Source organism: Rhinolophus hipposideros (assembly GCF_964194185.1).
Source record: "Rhinolophus hipposideros genome assembly, chromosome: 8".
NCBI lineage: Eukaryota > Metazoa > Chordata > Mammalia > Chiroptera > Rhinolophidae > Rhinolophus > Rhinolophus hipposideros.
The window spans coordinates 37908030-37927043 of NC_138054.1; positions in this window are offsets into that span (position 1 = coordinate 37908030).

Here is a 19014-nt window from a genome sequence, read left to right on the forward strand (position 1 = left end):
CAAGAGAGCCAGCAGATCAAACAATACACATGGGCTTCAGCAGCATTTAGAGCCCTGAACTGCCCTCCTGAGCACAATGCCTGCTGCTTCATTTCCACCTTTTGTGTTGGAACAAACATGGATCTTTGTCTTTGCATGCAGATTGGCCTAGTGAAAAGAGCACAGGCGTTGGAATCCAATATACATGGATTCAAGCCTGGCTTTCCCCCTTTAAGGTAAGCAGAATTCTAACATGTCCCCAGTGACTCATGCCTTTATAAGATCCCCTCCCCTTGACTTGTGCATATGATGGAATACCACATCCTTAATTAGTTTATATTACATGCAACAGTTGATCTTTAAAAAGAGATTTGGGGTGGCCGGTTGGCTCAGTTGGTTAGAGCATGGTACTAATAACACCAAGGTTGCCGGTTCAATCCCCACATGGGCCACTGTGAGCTGCGTTCTCCTTAAAAAAAAAAAAAAGAGTCCTAGTGGACCTGACCTAATCAGGTAAACCCTTAAAAGGGATGGAGATTTTTCCCGGCAAAAGAGATGTGAAGCATGAAAGGGATTCCACACTGGGAGAGTCTCTATTACTGGCTGAAGATGGAGGGATTCCTCTGGCAGGGACTGCAGGTAGCTTCTAGGAATTGAGAGTGATCTCAGTTGAAAGCCAGCAAGAACACAACAACTTCAGTCCTACAACCCCAAGGAATTGAATCTCGCCAACAACAAGAATGAGCTTCTTGTTGTAAACAGATTCTTCCCCAGAGCCTCCAAGAAAAAGAAAAAAGAAAAAAAAAAGCATCTGGGCCAATGCCTAGATTTTAACCTTGTGAGAACATGAGCAAAGAACCCAGCCTCATCGTGACCAGGCTTCTGACCTACAGAACTGTGAGCTAATAAATGGGTATTGTTTTAAGCTGCAAAACTTATGGTAATTTATTACACAGCCAAGAAAATTAACACATAGTAGCTGAATGAATTTGAATCCATTCCTTAACCTCCCTGAGCTTATAGATCCTCATATATAAAATGGGCATAATAACTACATTGCAAGATTGTAGGGGAAATTAAAATAGGTAGTGTAAGTAAAATGTTTGCTGTGGTTGCTGTGGCATGTTGCACACAGGCACTCAATAAAGTCTGCATTATTTCTTATAAGTATAATGTGGATCACCAACATTGACCCTATAAGGAGAATCTCCTGGGATGGGAGAGATATGGCTAGTCCACAAGGTCCCAACAAGAAGGATTTAACTTCTTGTGGGAGATAAAGTAATGGCTTTCCAAAAATACCCATGTCCTAATTCCTGGAACCTGTGAATATGTTAGGATACATAGCAAAAGGGAGTCAAAATGGAATTAAGATTACAGCTGACTTTGAAATGAAAGTATCCTATATTATCTGGGTGAGCCCAATGTAATCACAAGGGTCCTTACAGATGGAAGAGGAAGATAGACGAGAAGGAACCAGAGAGATAGCACAATAAGAATGACTCAGCCATTACTGGCTTTGGTGACAGAAGAGGGTCACAACCAAGGAATGCCAGCAGCCCCCGGAAGTTGGAAAAGACAAAGAAACTGATTCATTCCTAGAGCTTCCAGAAAAGAATAGAGTCCTGCTGACACCTTGATTTTAGCCCAGTGAAATCCACATTAGACTCTAACTTGCAGAACTATAAGATAATAAATTTGTGTTGTTTTAAGGCAGTACATTGATGGTAATTCATTTCAGCAGCAAGAGAAAACTAATACACTTCCCTTGTATTTCTTGTTCAGTGTCACATCTCCTCCACTCTAGCTTCTGGGAGCTGATGCATATTCCTCCACACATATCCCACCCCTTTTAATCACAGACGCGGTATATCTGTATGTGGATACCCAGTAGCAAAGCCATGACATGGATAAAACACTTAAATAAGACTTGCCCAAAACTTGGGGAATGACACAATGGCATTACCTTAATAGGATACCAAAACTCACAAACTGACTTCTTCTACATAAATGTGTTGTGTTAGTTAAATGACATAATAGATGTGTTGTGTTAGTTAAATGACATAATAGATGTTAAGTGCTACACAGTTCAGCCGGAGAAAGCAGTCAACAAACATTAGCTGTTGTTATTGTGGCAATTGTTGGTTTTTTGTTTTTTTGTTTTTTTAAATTTATTGGGGTGACAATTGTTAATGAAATTACATAATTTCAGGTGTACAATTCTGTATTACATCATCTATAAATCCCATTGTGTGTCCACCACCCAGAGTCAGTTCTCCTTCCATCACCATATATTTGATCCCCCTTACCCTCATCTCCCTCCCCACACCCCCCTTGCCCTCTGGTAACCACTAAACTATTGTCTGTGTCTATGAGTTTTTGTTTCTCATTTGTTTGTCTTGTTCTTTTGTTGTTTTTGGTTTATATACCACATATCAGTGAAATCATAGGGTTCTCTGCTTTTTCTGTCTGACTTATTTCACTTAGCATTATACTCTCAAGATCCATCCATGTTGTCACAAATGTTCCTATATCATCTTTCCTTAACGCCGAATAGTATTCCATTGTGTATATATACCACAACTTCTTTATCCATTCATCTATCGAAGGACATTTTGGTTGTTTCCATGTCTTGGCCACCGTAAACAAAGCTGCAATGAACATCGGAGCACACATGTCTTTATGTATAAATGATTTCAAATTCTTTGGGTAGATACCCAGGAGAGGGATTGCTGGGTCATATGGTAATTCTATTTGTAATTTTTTGAGGAACCTCCACACTGCCTTCTATAACTGCAATTGTTGTTTGTAACCCCATAGTGAAGCAGGGAGGCTTTGGCTGTAAGCACCCGAAGAAGCTACAGCAACTGATGGGCCATGTTGAGATAAACAGTAGAGACAGGGCTGCATTTAGATGGAGATGGTGCAGAGCATGTAAAGAGAAAGGGCTGAAACACCAACTACAACCACAGTGACACCAGCCTTCATCCTAGAAAACAGATCAAATGGGAACTTAGCACAAAAAATAAAGCACAAGTCAACTGTTCTTTCACAGAATTTTTAGCAACTTGTATTTCCACATAATATGGTATCAAAGAATCATAACAGAGACAGGCGTAGAAAAGAAAGATGCAAAAGAAAATTCTTTAGCAACAGCAATAGCTAACATGTATTGAACACTCATTTTGTGTCAGACTGTGTGCTAAATCCTTTACAAATAATATGAGTCACTTTTCGTCAATTATTAAAATTAAGAAAATATTCAGTGAATAACGTTCCTCAATGCTTATAGTTATGTGTCAAAGTGTTATTTTAACTCCCTTTTAAGCTATGCCTGAAGTGTTTAGAATCAGAGGCTAATTACATCTACTAAGGACAAATTTAGGCTAGGGTTTATCCCACAGGCCATTTCACCATTTTTTAAGTGGAGATGGAAATCCATAAGCCTAACAATGTTGCTTAGAAACTACAAATCAGCACAGAACAGCACTTTAAAAGGACATTAGCACCACAACAATTTGACAAGTTCTGAAAGACATAATCCAGCACACTTCAGATAAGTGGATCAGGGCTAAAGTCTTCTCAAAAATCTCCCTCTAAATGCCAACCTTTAACTTCTCTTAGGTGGCAGAGCAGTCCCAAAATAACCGTCTCCTCAGGTGAAATTTACAGTATAAACAGTGATGAAAAACAAGAATGGCATATAATTATAATAAAACTAAGAAAGGATTAGGACAATGAGAAGGACTTTGTTGAGCTATGTTCATGGCAGAAAAAAACAGTGGTAGGATCACTTGAGGGCAGACAGTATATGTTCATCTGTTCCATAGATATAAGTATAGATATTAAGTCCCAGGTATTATATTAGATGGTGAGAATGCAGTAATAAATTAGATACTGCCTCTGCTCTCAAGGAGCTTACACTCTAGTCTGGTGAAGGGGCGTAAGATAAGAAAAAGGTAAATTGAATTATTCACCTACTATTTTTTTTCTGTAAAATAAAAATGGTCTTTGCTCTGCATAGGCCTGTCAGGTCCAACAGCTCTTCCAAAAAAACTGTCCAGCATCTGGCTGCAGATGGGGCAACTGTATTCAATCTTGTTTTGCATCACAGAACCTATTCCACTTTGTCCAGCTACCTCAGTCAGAGGAGGGCATTTAACACAAGGGCAACTTATCTATAGAATTGTCTGCAAAAACTGAAGCGAAAATGATGCATTCAAAAAGAAAAAGGGAGCAATAAGAAAGTCACACTTTCAAGGAAACAAACAATGAGCAAGCAAAAACAATGAGTAAATGTAATCCTAGCACAGAAAGACAGGAAGCCGAATTGGAATGAGAAGAAGGTGCAAGAAGACACGTCTAAGAACTCTAATTTCCGGTCCAGATGAGGTAATAGGGACCAGATTTACCTTCCCATCTGAAACAACTAAAAACCCAAATAAACATACTAAACAATGCTTTTTAAGACACTGAACACCAGGCAAGGAGAGACATTGATCCCTAAGAGATAGCAATCATCATCATCATCATCATCATCATCATCATCATCATCTAATTTAAAAATGGGCAAGGTACCTCAACAGACGTTTTTCCAAAGAAGATATTCAAATGGCTAACAGGTACATGAAAAGGTGCTCAACATCACTAATCACTAGGGAAATGCAAATCAAAACCAAAATGAGACATCACCTCATATCTTTTAGGATGACTATCACCAAAAAAATGAGATAACAAATGCTGGCAAGGATATGGATAAAAAGAAACCCTTGTACACAGTTGGTAGGAGTATAAATTGGTATCACCACTATGGAAAACAATATGGACTTTCCTCAAAAAAATAATAGAGTTACCAAGTGATCCAGCAAGTCCACTTCGGGTATATATCTGAAGAAAAACAAAATCGTCATCCTGAAGAGACATCTACACCCCCATATTCATTGCAGCATTATTTACAGTAGCCAAAACATGGAAACTGTGTAAGTATCTAACGTGGATAAATGGATAAAGAAAATGTGAGACACACACACACACACACACACACACACGAATACTATTCAGGCAAAAAATAAGGATATTCTGCCATTCAATCTTGAGAGCAAAGACAAATACTGTATAATACCACTTATATGTGGAATATGGAAAAACCAAACTCATGAACATAGAGATCAGGTTGGTAGTTGCCAGAGGCAAGGGTGGGGGAAATGGGTGAAGGTGGTACAGACTTCCAGTTATAAAATAAATAAGTTCTGGGGATATAACATACAGCATAGTGACTATAGTTACCAATAGTGTATTGTATATTTGAAAGTTGCTAAGAGAGTAGATCTGAAGAGATCTACAAGAAAAAAATTTATAACTGTGTGTGATGATGGATGTTAACTAAACTTATTGTGGTGATCATTTCACAATATATACATTTATCAAAGTATTGTGTTGTACACCTTAAACTTATACAATGTTATATGTCAATTATATCTCAAAAACTGGGGTGAAAAGATTTTAATAGACACTTCAAAAAAGAAGATATATAAATGGCAAGTAAGCTCATAAAAAGATATTTAACATCATTTGTCATTTGAGAAATGCAAATTAACATGACAATGAAAAACCACTATACTAGAATAGCTAAAAATTAAAAGACTGACCATACCAAGAGATAATGAAGATGATCTTAATATACTTCTGGTGAGAATGTTAAATGGTACAACTACTCTGGAAATAGTTTGGCAGTTTCATAGAAGGTTAAGTATACACCTATCATATATTCCAGCCATTCCACTCCTAGTTATTTACCCAAGAGGAATAAAAGCCTATGTTCATACTATCTCAGTCGCAAATATTCAACTCTGCCCTTGCAGCACAAAAGTGGCTATAGACTATATGTATGCAAATGAGCGACAACGTATTCCAATAATTGGCAGAAGACTCACAAATTTCTTCTGCTGAGGACGTGCTCATGGGCCCCAACCCCATGAAATCCACTGCTCTATTCTATGAGCTCCCTTTCTTCCTCACTGCTACATGTAACCTTAGAATAAGGCTTTCTTCATAGTCTACAGTTAACCTGCTTGACTGTTTCTTAAAACCAAAGATCCAAACTAAAAAATTCTTTGACGTGGAACTAGAATGCCAAGGCAGGTGGGCAGATTATAAGAGGCATGATTTAAATGGTTGATTTAAAGGGATTCAAGTTTCTAAGCCTAAAATGAATTCCTGTCTCAGAAGACAAGAACTTGCAAGTATGAATGAGGAAAATACTATTATATGGTAACAATAAATGATTGTTAGACTATCATATCTCTGAAGAATCAGTGTGAACTGCAAAAGGATCAAAAGATAAAAGAAATGATGTCTTAATTTCCAAAATTTGAAAAGGATAGATTCTACAACTTCCAAATCATGAATTTGAGGTAAGAGAAATGATGTCTTAATTTCCAAAATTTGAAAAGGATAGATTCTACAACTTCCAAATCATGAATTTGAGGTCAATTCCAGAAAAAATTCTGGAAGACACAAAATAAAGAAGCATTGCGAGTACATTCAAAAGGAAGCAGCTGTCACTAAAAGGCAATATGGAGCCACTTATAGCAAGTTATGTTGTACACATACTACTCTGAAATCATTTCCTTTATGACAGAATTTACATCCTGGAAGATCATCAAAGAGTCCTTCTATTCCATTAAATGTTGGCTTTTCTCCAGAATTCTGTCCTTAGTACTGAGTGGAGTTGCTAATTTGGTAAGATGTAAAACTGTAGCTTCTAAGAAATATTTGGGGAGAGGCTGCCTGTGAGTGAAGAAAACAAAGGAAAACAGAGATTAACAATGAAGACAGAGTTTAGAGGATATCTGAGCCCCAGGATCTCCAGCTCTACCTAAAGTTAGACCTACCTCTGACTTTTAATTTGTTAGTCAATATACCTCCTCCCCTTACCTACTTACTTACCTACTTACTGACTTACTTCATTTACCTACTTGTGTATTCATGTATTTATTCATTATGGTAAACTGATTTGAACTGGATCTTTTGTAATTTGCAACCGTGAGTCCTTACTAATACATTCAGCATATTACCTCATTAAAAGTGATCTCTCTGTACTTCATTTTATCAGACTCAATTAGGAGCACTGTCAACGACTTTGGCCACTAACTTTTTAAAACTGTATTGTGAAGTTGCATTTCATCAAAAACAGGGTGACCAAGATAGTGAAGATTGTCAAAACTAAGCTAAATAAGAAACTTGAGTATGTTTATGCTGTGGAAGAGAAGACATGATCGGTGCCTTCCAATATTCGACAGGATCTCGTGTATAAACATGAATAGATTTGTTCTGGAGTGCCAAAGAGTAAAATTTAAAGGAAGGCAGACTTTAGCTTATCTGTGCTCATTTTTGCTCAGCTAATTTTTATTTATCAGTGAAGAACATTGAAGAGGATGTACATCATTTCAAACCTTTCCAACAGTAAGTTTCAATGATATATTCAACATATTCTATTCTATATTCCTCTGATTACTTTTATAGGTAAAAATAGCCCTGGGCAAAATTCAGCAGATATTTACTAAGTATTCCCTATGTGCCAGGAACCATGTGCCTTTATACATAATCCCTACGTCATTCCATCCTTGGTAATATGGCATCCCTGTAAGGTTAAAACTGTTTCAATGCTAACACTCTTTCATAAAATCCATAAAGATGACCTACTTTACTTCTTGTTAAAAGTAAAGTCAGCTCAGGAAATAAACTGCAGCTCCTTTAATTTGCATACCAGATTTGAGAAAAGGCTCAAAAAATTCCTCAATCAGTCCATAACTCAATTTTCCCTGATGTGTAGCTGGGCACCTTAGAATCCATGTCAGATATTGTTAACTGCTCACCCAACAGCTATTCTCCTTTCTTTCTTGCTAAGAGAACTCTGATTTGATTAGATCAGCAATGTGCTCAGTCTCAATGGGTGAATCATATGTTCATTCTATAAAAATGCATTGAATACCTCCTATGTGCTAAGAATTCAAGACTCTACAGATACAAGTGAAAAAGACAATCTCCTATTCTTTTAAAATTTCTATTCTAAGAGAGAAAGATACATCGGAACCAATAAATATATGTAAGTAAGCTACATGGTTTATTAGAAGATCATTGGCATTATGATGAAAAAATGGAGAAGAGTAAAGGGAACAAAAGTGCTTAGTGGTCAAGGTGAGGAGCAGGTTGCAATATTAAAATGAGTGGTCAGGATAGGCCTCACCAAGAAGGTGAGATTTGAGCAAAGATTTGGAAGTCGTTCAGGAGTGAGCCATGCTGATGTGAAAAGTGTTCCAGACACAGGGTACAGCTAGAGCAAAGGCCTTCAGGTAGGAGCATACCTGACATGTCAGAAGTCTGGGCTGGAGTAAAGTGTGCAAAGGAGAAAGCAGTTGAGGACAAGATCAGAGAAGTCACAAGCATCCAGATGATGCAAGACCTTGCAGGGCATTGTGAAGTCTTGGGTTTTTACTCTCAGTGAAGTGGGGCCCCTTCAATGCATTTTGAACAGAGGAGTAACATGTATAACTTCAATTTTGAAAGGATCACTCTGACTACTGTGTTGAGAATAGACTGTAGAGTGGCTAGTATAGAAACAGAAAAGACCAATTTGGAAGCTATTACAGTGAAGGAAAGAGGATGGTGTTTTGTACCAGAATGGTAGCAGTGGAGGTGGTTAGCTGGGGTCAGATTCTGGATATATTTTGGAGGTACAGGCAACAGGATTTGCCTGAGGGTTGGATGCAGAGTGTGAAAAAGAGAGGGTAAAGTTGCTTCCAAAATTTGTAGCCTGACCAACTAGAAGAATGAAGTAGGCATCAGCTGAGAAAAAGGCTGAGGATGGAGCAAATTTATAAAGGAACACCATGAGTTCACTTTTAGATTTAAATTGGGTGAGAGATCTTGGCTAGAGATATAAATATAAATCACTGACATGTAGATGGTATTTTAAACCATATGACTGGATGAGATCCCTAAGGGTGATCATAGGTAGAGAAGAGAAGAGAATTGAGGACTAAGAGAGCATGCCAGTATACAGAGATCAGGGAGAAAAAAATGAAACACCAAGAGAAATTGAGAAGAAACAGCTGGGAGAAATCCAAGATGGCAGAGTAGACAAGAACTGTGCTTGCATCCTTCCATGAACACATTAAAATTACAACCAAATTATAGAATAGTCAACCTGGAGAACCATCTGAAGTCTAGCCAAACAGAAGTCCTTTTACTCAAAATATAAAGCCTCGTCGAGATTGATAGGAGGGGTGGAGATGCGGAACAGGCCCCAAACCTCCATGTGGCGGTTGAGAATAAAGAGAGATATCTCAGCTGCAGAGGTTCCCCCCCAGGAGTGACGAACCCCAGCCCCCACACCAAGCTCCCCAGCCTAGAGTACTGGTGCCAGGAAAAGGAGCCCCCACAAAATCTGGCTGTGAAAAACAGTGGGGATTCTCACCATCCAGGTGGGACAGAAGGCTATGGGAAACCCAGACGTCCTCTTAAACGGCCCGTGCACAGATTCACTCACTCGCAGGCACTCACCTTGGGTTTTGGTGGAGAGACAATGATTCGGGAGGCATCAGAGACATACAGGGGTGCAGACTGAGGTGTGTAGCTTCAGGGGGAGGACTGGAAGACAGCCTGGCATTTTCCTTGTGTGAGGTCCTCCTCCCATGCAGCCAGCAGGTGGGTGCCATCTTTCCTGTGTTGAGCCCGCCTCCACCACTGTCATATCTGAATCTGATTGGCCTGGTGAGCTCCACTGGTCTGCCCTGCTGACTCACTGGGACCCCACCCCACCCAACTACCCCATCACCTGAGGCATTTTCCCTTCGAGCAGCTAGCCCCTCCCTCATTGCACTCTTTCTTGGAAAACTATTGGAATCTGGCAGGCCCCAGCGGGCAGTGACTGGTCTGGGTGTGCTCTGAAACTTTTGCTGAGTAGCTCCAGGCTCAGCACTGGCAACAAACCAGAATTTACATTGACCTGGTGACCACAACTCTTCCCACTCTAGTGATTCCCTTAGACCCTGCCTCACCCAACTTGCATACCTCATGAGGCTCTGTTAGTGGCTGAACCTTAAGGGAGCTGGGAGGTGGCAGCAGGGCTTGGAGTGTTCTGGCTTTTTGTACGGTTACCCCAGGCCTGGTATTGGTGACAGCCATCCTTTGTTCACAGCGTGGACTCTCCCACATACCTCCAACTTTAGCACAGGCAGTGAACAACCTCAGATCGCTTTGTAGCAATTTGGTTTTATAGTCTTCAAAGTATTGATACCTCATTAAGTTATCTTGTTTCCTTTTTATGTGTTTGTTTATGGTCATTTCTCCCCACCTTGCCTGTCTTGGTCACCAGTTGTATCCACAGAGCTTAGCACGTTGCAGGTGCTCAACATTAAAATGAATGTTAACTAATACAGTCATTTCCTATCAGTCACTAATTTGTCTGGGCTAAGATGGGTCCACCTGAGGTACAGACTTCAACAAGCCCAACGTCTAAATCTAAAACCCAAGCTGATGACTCCTTCTACTTTGCTTTTAGACATTTTTTTCTTCTAGTTCCACCATCAAAAGATTAAAGAAATCAATTAAGTTCAACCAATCTGTAATAAAACACCAGCTGGGAAACAGAGGCAAACAAAACATTCTTTTGTTAAATGTCTCAGTCAGTGTGGTTTTATCTCCCCATCCCTCTTTCCCATTTATACATATTAACATATTTTATCACAACAACCCTGAGGATTAGGTGTTCTTATAATTCCTATTTTAAAAATGAGGAAACTGAGGCACAGAGAATTTAAGTTATGCAACTATTAATTGTAGAGCCAGAAGTTCCCCTTTCCCTCCATCCTGATTGACCAATCACCCAGACCAGTGACTGAGCAGGCTAAGAGGCAAGTCCCTGGGGAAGAACTTGTCCCATTGGGGCAAGGCAGAGCTGGGGGAGAGGTTTCAAGAAGAAGGAAGTTCCAAAGGAGTGTCTAGAATAAAGAACTCCCTCTCCTTTTGAAGCTGGATAAGCCCAATCAAGCAGAGCAGTCATTCTGGAATTGGAACAACCCCCTGTTTGGAAGATAAGACTCAAACCCAAACTATTGTACTTTTACCTTCTTTTCAACAATTATATGATTCACTGGAAAAACTAACATTGTTAATAACAGGCAGTAAGACACCCTCTCCCACAACAGGGCACTCCTGTGATTACATAGAATGTTGGCAAGCAGGAAACAGTAAATAGGACATTTTGCTCAAAACCCTCATGGTTCCAGCCTCCTTGTTATTAGTAACAGGAAGCCTTTTGAGTTGCCATATGGATGTCTCACACAGTTATTTTACCTCCCAAAGGATATTTTTCCTAAGAGGAAAAAAAAAAAAACCTAAGTCAAAAGAGTTTTTCTGACAAGATTGGTCCCTCGAATGAAAAGCGCAACATTGTTCAGCCAAGAGGACAAAAATTAACTTTAAAAAAAAAAAAAAGGAGATCACCTGAAAAGCCTAATTTCTCTGGTAAATTAGGTCAGGTTTCTTGAAAACTAACACACAGAATATAGTCCCTTGAAATATTTAATAACTCTTCCAAATTCAGGCCCAGTAATATTGCCCTCAGAGCCAATATGCCCTCCAGGGAAAGTCAATAACTGGAGTTTTCCTGCAAAAAAGAAATCTGCTCTTTACTGATTCCAAACACTATCTTAAAATGGAATTCATATAAAATTGTAATCTACCATAATATATACAACTTTATAACAAAAAAAAAAAAACGTAATTCCCTGATTGTAATACAAAGGAGAAATAAAAAGAATGGAATTTATAATAAAATAATGTGTATGTCAATAGGCTTAGTCACAGTTATACCAGGAGACTAGGGAAGCAGTCAGTGTATCTATACGTGGAATTCGTGGCAATTTGACATCCACCAACATAAACTGATTTGAGTGTGTTGTGTTGGTGATGGGAATGCCAAAAGCAGCCTGGCTGTTGGTGACACGGTTTTCCAAAATGGGGAACAAATATAAATACAGCAACCACCAAAAATTCGGCTTTGCAAAGACACAACAGCACCAAAAGGGGTGTATCATATGATGCTGACACTAGAACCAACATCAAGCTTGCACTGTGTCCAACAGAATATAATTATGTTTCCCTCAAATTTTAAAAATATCCAACCATGCACCCTGTGAATTCAACATCGCCTCCCAGGACACCTCAGTCACAGTTTGGGAACTGCGGGGTTAGAACGATAGCTTGGAACATGCTGTGATAGATCATTGCAGTAACGACCTTCACAAATCATGCCTCTGTACCCACGCACAGAAGACGATGTGACTTGCTTTGGCCAATGGGACATTGGTAAATGTGACATAGGCAAAGTCTTGAAAAATACATGTACGTTGAGTTTGCCCTGTCTTGCTACTGGAAACTCTTCTGCCACAATATAATACACCTGAGTCAGCCCCCTGCAGGATGAAAATCTTCATGGAAAGAGGCCCCAGTCATCCCAGCCATCCCAGATATATGAGTGAGGCCAACCCAGACCATCTAACTCCAGCCAAGCTGACCCAGACCAAAACAGCTGCCCACTGACCCACAGAATCATAAAACATAAAAAAACTTTTTGTTTTAAATCACTGTGTTTTGGGTGCTTTTAGGCAACCAAACTGACTGATAGAATGTAAAAGCAATTGTACTTTGTATTTTAGGCAACAGAAAACCAGTAAAAGACTTCATTTCTTAATTAAGTTGAATAGAGTTATTAAATGGATGAGTACATGATCATTCAACTGTCCCCTCGGAATTCTCTTAGAAATAGCTTGTGATTTCTAGTCTAATAGCCTCAGAAACAGATCCTCAATTAACAAACATTTTATTGTAAATAAGATTAGAAAAATGAGTTCATTTGTTTGAACCACAGTTCCTAAAATTATAATGTAAATGACCATTAATCTGTAAGGAAACCTGTTTGTAAAGCAAAATGTGAAATTTTAATTTGGTCATTAAACAGGTGAATAGAAGTCTTGTTGCAAAGTATAAGAATGACCCATTCAACCAGGAGTCAGATTGCTGACCACTATAACCAGAGTGGCCAAACCCAGCAGCAAACTCAGAGCCAAATGGAAATGGCCTCACAGTGGCAGAAATCTGTCTGCCATAAGATGCTGAGTCTTGATGCTAATCAGAGCCATTCCCCACCAAATGCCAATTCAGTATAGCAGGGTCTCAACCAAAGCACACAGATTGTCAGATGGAACAGTTTCCAGCAGGGGAAGTACTTTGACAATGTAAAAAACACAGGCATGACCTTGAAATATAACCAGAAGCTGCTCTTCAGGACTACACGGTTCAATGTGCTCAGAGAACATCACTATCCTACAGCACAATAAAACACGTTCTGTATGAGGATGAGACTGAGACATCAAGAAAATGCTGAATGTGGAAATAAGTTGAAAGTCCTTCAGTAAGATTTATATTAAAAATGATTAAGAGGGCGGCCGGCTGGGTCAGTTGGTTAGAGCGCAGCGCTCATAACACCCAGGTCGCTAGCTCAGGTCCCACATTGGCAAGTGAGCTGCGCCCTCCACAACTAGATTGAAAACAATGACTTGACTTGCAGCTGAGCTGCGCCCTCCACAAGATTGACACAAAAAAAACAAACAAACAAAAAAAAAAAACGACTTGACTTGGAGCTGATGGGTCCCTGAAATACACACTGTTCTCCAATATTCCCCAATAAAAATTAAAAACACAAAAAGAAAGATTAAGAAAAATAGTATAGGCTCTTAAAGTAGTAAATCCTAGTGATCTAGAAACATCACTTATATGGAAAATTCCATTTCCCAGAAGCCATTGCAAATGATAATGATTTGGGCATCTCTGGGAATTTGGAAGTAACTTTGTGCACCAGCTCTCCCTGAGCTTGTTATCACCTATGGTTTTATTCTCTTGAGTGGGAGAATTCTCCCAACCCTCAGCATCCCCAGGATGGCTGAAGCACTGGCTTAGCAGCTCCAGCTTCCTGGGAAGGAGACTGAACGGGGCAGGGGAGGAACAAGATGACTGTTGCCTCATTTAGGTCCATAGGTGAGTTCCTTTCTGACGAGGTAAGGCTCTACAGAGAAGGTAGAGTCATGGAGTCAGTAGCCACAGACCACCCGGGGGCCTGGTCCTATGAAAGATGTCCAAGTAAAGTAGTTGTCCCGCAGGGAAAAGCTGACTCAATTCCAGATCTCCTGCCTGTGACCAAGACCTTCTCACCCTGTCAAGGAAACCGCCTGAGAGACAAAAGAATAAGAGAAAGCACATACCAGCCTCCATTAACACAGTAAACACAGCCGTAAATACAGCCTATAACAGGCAAAAATGTAATTAATCATTTTTTACATACTTGCAGAGCTTTAGAAAATGTAGGTGATGTAAGAAGGAGAGGGAAAGAACAGACTGTATAAATACATGTGTTCGTATGCAAAATGCTATAGTAGAGTCTTCTTTTCTTCATTTATCAATATTTACATCAATGGGATCATTTTGAATGAATGTAGCATATTCAGTTTTACAGACATAACTTTTTAACTGATCCATGGTTTGGGATATCCAAATTTTATTTGTTGTCGATATTTCTTGGGGGTATCAGGAACCCCAGTTCAATACTAATTGAGCAATAGAGAGGAGTCAGACCGATGGAAATCAGATTATCAGCCTTATTTTTTATAAAAGCTGGACGGAGGACATGGATCAGATGTGCAGTCCAATGAGATTCCTAACACAGTAGCTGGAATTAAAAAGAGTTTCCCAGACAGGCGCAGGCAGAGCTGGAAAAACTGCAGGCCTCCCAGTGGAGGGAGGCCTTCCCCATAAAAACTCCACGTGGCAGGAAGATGATGGGAACACATGCTCTCTGCAGAGCCCCAAGTGTGAGAATGGAGGCAGCAGAGCCCTGACTCCCCAACCAAAGAAGTTACTCCTTTTGCCCTGGAGAGGAATGTGTGATGGGAGAAGGACTAGAAGTATTACAGGAGTGGCTGTCCTTCCACACAGATACCAGGCAAAAGAACATTACCCACATAATGCCATTTTAAAAACAAGGTTGCCGTGAATATGCTGACATTTATACCTTTCTGCATGTGTCCTATTATTTTCTTAGAACAAATTTCTGGAAGTGGGACTCCGAAGTCAAAGCTAAAAGCATTTCTAAACCTTTCCACAGATACTATCAAATTGCAGAGAAAGACTGTACAGATTTATACTCCTAACATCCGTTTCTTCACACCATTTGCTATTGTGATAGATTAAAATGATATCTCCTTGTTTTGGTTTGCATTTCTTTACTGATGAGGTTAAATCTTTTTTCATATATTTATGGGCCATTTTTATTTCTTCTTTTCTGACTCCCTTGATATGCCCTTTGCCCATTCCTCTAGTGAGATTTTCATCATATTCTTACTCATTTGTAACATGCAAAAATATTTAACAAATCACTCTTCTTAATCTTAGAATTGTAATGCATTGAGTGGCAGTTATTATCATAAGCCTAACAAATCGTGATATGATGTTGAGAGTGATTATTTCCATATTTATTACAACTTCTTTTTATACCAAAGCAAGAATCTATTTGAAAAGAAACAAGTTTTTGGAAAAGATCAATATCTCTAACCCACAGATTTAATAGCTTTAATAGATTTAATAGCTTCTGATATTAAGTCTATGCACTGACATTTTTATTCCAAATTTTAAGGAACTTAATGATTATTTGTCCAGAAATTTCTAATATGAAAAAAATCCTTACAGATGTACTTTATTTCAAGCATATCAGTACATGGAAATCTGAAATTTTGAAGAAAAGAACCTCAGAGTAATTACATGTTCTCTTGATTAAAAGATCGCCAGAAATTTTAGGTATAAGCTATTGATCAACTGAGGCAAGGTATACTGTTAAAATGATTGAACTCATAACAGACATTATGGAATTAACAGATAGTTCCCAGGATACTGATCCAGAATTTGCCAAGGATAACTACTTTACATTTTCAGCTACTACAAATGACCATTGACAAACAGAATACTCTTTAAAAATGGATTATTCAATAACATTTTTGGAAGAGGTCTTAAAGTAACAGGTATTGAATAAATGCTAGTAAACAATGCCTTGATCAAAATGTCTACAGTCATTTTTTCTATTAAGAGAATTTCCATTCTTCACAGAAACATGCATACCTTAAATCTACCGAAGCACTAAATTTCAGAATTCTAGAATTCTTACTATTATTCATTATCCCAAAACATTCCCTCCATTGTCTTTATATTTCTCCCTAAAGTATAATAATGCCTATTAGAGCCCTCATCATGCATCATGATTCATTAATTCAATAAACATTTTTAAGAACCTGCTATAGCAAACATTCTTAAGAACTTAGTTTGTGCTACATTAGGAGCTAAGATCACAAAGACAAGCAAAACTGTTCCTAATCTCCAGGAAAACGTGATCTGGAGTTTACAATCTGGCATGGAGCACAGCAAGGGAGACAGTCTATAGCTTACAGAGTGGGAAAGATGGGCGGGTAACAGAAAAACAGAATTTACTGTGATGTAACCAAGCACTGAAGACTAAGACAGCCGAATAATATTAATTCAATTAATATTATTGAAAATTTAGCATGTGCCAGTCACTATACTAAGTCTTTGACATCTCAATGAATGCCGACAAAAATTAATGAGGAAACAACTGTTCTTACCCTCCTCCCCCATTTCACAGTTAAAGAAACAGAAGCCCAGTGAGATTGACTTGCCTAAAATCATGTATTTTGCAGGTGGCTAAGATATTTTCCAACTTAAAAATTCTGGTTCCAGAATCTAGGCTCATCTCCTAATCATGACTGAATTTTATGCAATGCTAAGGAAATTGAACTTTACTTTCAAGACCATGGGCCAAGAAGGACTTTAGGCAGGAGAATGACACGGTCAGTTTGCCTTTAAAAAGGATAATCCAAGTTACTGGGTGGCAAAAGTGAGTCTAGATCTGAGATAGAACTATGTACAGTTCTGCATGTTGGATGAAGATGGTGATGCAGAGAGAGCAGTCAAAGAAAATGGGTCTTTTTCTGCCAGTCTAGGTAAGTTGGAACTACATTTTAGAATCCTCTTTCCTATTTGGCTCTGAGTTAGCTTAAGCCAAAAGAAAAACTTGCATAAGATTTGGAAAGTGAAGTGAAGCAACAGCCATTATGCGCTGAAGGTCATTGTGGTTAGAGGTGAGGAGAGATAGATGAAGAGATTCCAGCAGGTGCCAGTCTGACTTCTCCACTCTGCACCCTCTTCCAGCTGTTCTTCCCATCTGCCCACCGCTGACCAATAGCAACCACTACCATATGCCTGACTGCAAACTCACAGCCAATAGCTAGGTAACAGCCTTCCACAGACCTCGACACCAGCGTCCTTTGCAGACATTGTCAGCAGATTTCCCTCTAGCTTTCACTTGGCCACCATGCCAGTGCTTCAGAAGGGCTACTTAGTGACTTCCCTGATTTGCCAACTCTCCTCCTGGAGCCCCTCCTTCTCCAGCTTCAGTTTTTGATCCCAGCAGGCTTTTTGGTAGTAATTGAAAAGATGAGCCTAAAATTAATATAGAACTGCAAATGTCCTGTAAGAGTCAAAACAGCTTTGAAAAAGAACAAAGTTGGAAGACTTGCACCATTTGATTTCAAGACTTATTATAAAGGAATCCATAACAGAACTATAAAAATGGGTTCCCAAATTAACAGGGGCAAAATATTTGATGAAATTGTTGCCTAAGATAACTGGGAAAGCAGGCCACATGCCCACTGAGTCTGTAGTTCTGGGGGAAATGGTTGGCAAGAGAATAACTGTAGGCTTACTCTGCTTTGTACTTCAGGCAAACTTGTAAGAGATGAGCTCAGGAAATAATCAGCTAATTTTCAAGCAGAAATCAGAAATTGAGGGACCAGAAATTAGGATCCTAACTAAGAAAGCTGTTAAAAAAAAAAAAAAAGCTGTTTAGACCCCAAATTTTAATAGAGAATTTTGGAAAAATTTGAACACAAAAGCCCATTAAAACCTAACTTTCTTGCTGCTACTGGGCCAACCAAAGTTACGTAGAGTGGTGTCTGAGAATGATGACCCTGACAGAAGGGGTAAACTAATGCTTTCTGCTGTTCCCACCACTGTGAGGCCTCCGACCACTCAACTGTCATGAGAGGAAACAGAGCCCTGACTCAAAGAAATTTGGGTCAGAGAGCAAGTATCCAAGGGCCATTCCAGTCCTCCAGAAACTGTAGACAGTGAGGCTGCCTGCACCTCACAATGTGGGCATGCAGCATGACAGATGGGAGAACGGCCTGGCCTTCATTCTGGAGATGTTTCTATCCAGATAAACTCCATGCCTAAAAGATGTGCTGAAAATCTAAGCTCCAAAAATATATGGAATTTCTCTTGGAACTGGTCTTCTAACAACTTCTATGCAAAAAAAAAAAAAAAAAAAAAAAGTCATTGTAAACCATACTTTTCTAAGAGAAAGGTACTCAAAGATTTGATATGCTTGGTTACTGGCATTCGTAGCAGGACCTTCTGTTCTCTTTCATTCTGTCACTTTATTATAGTTTAGTCTTGTTAAATCCTAACTTTTGATCATTTGAGCTTCTAGGAAGTACTGTGGATTATTGGAATTAGGCTTCGTTTTGAAATTACTTTTCATAGGCTCAAAATGCTTTATTATATTGGTGCCTTCTTTCATCATGCCTTTTGAATCCAAGGGTTACTGGTATACGCTCTTAGAAAAATTATATCAGTGTTACTGAATTTTGTTCCCATACCAGTTTGGTTTAATTACCTTATTAGCTATGGGAAGTTTGATAATATAACCAGATAGATTCTTGGGATATTACTGGCTTTATTCTACCTCATTTTAAAGCTTTCGGATTTTTTGGATATCTGAGAACTTTCAGACAGGTTTTGTAAAAATTTTTTACACGACCACATTATTGAGTGACTTGTTTAGATGTGGAT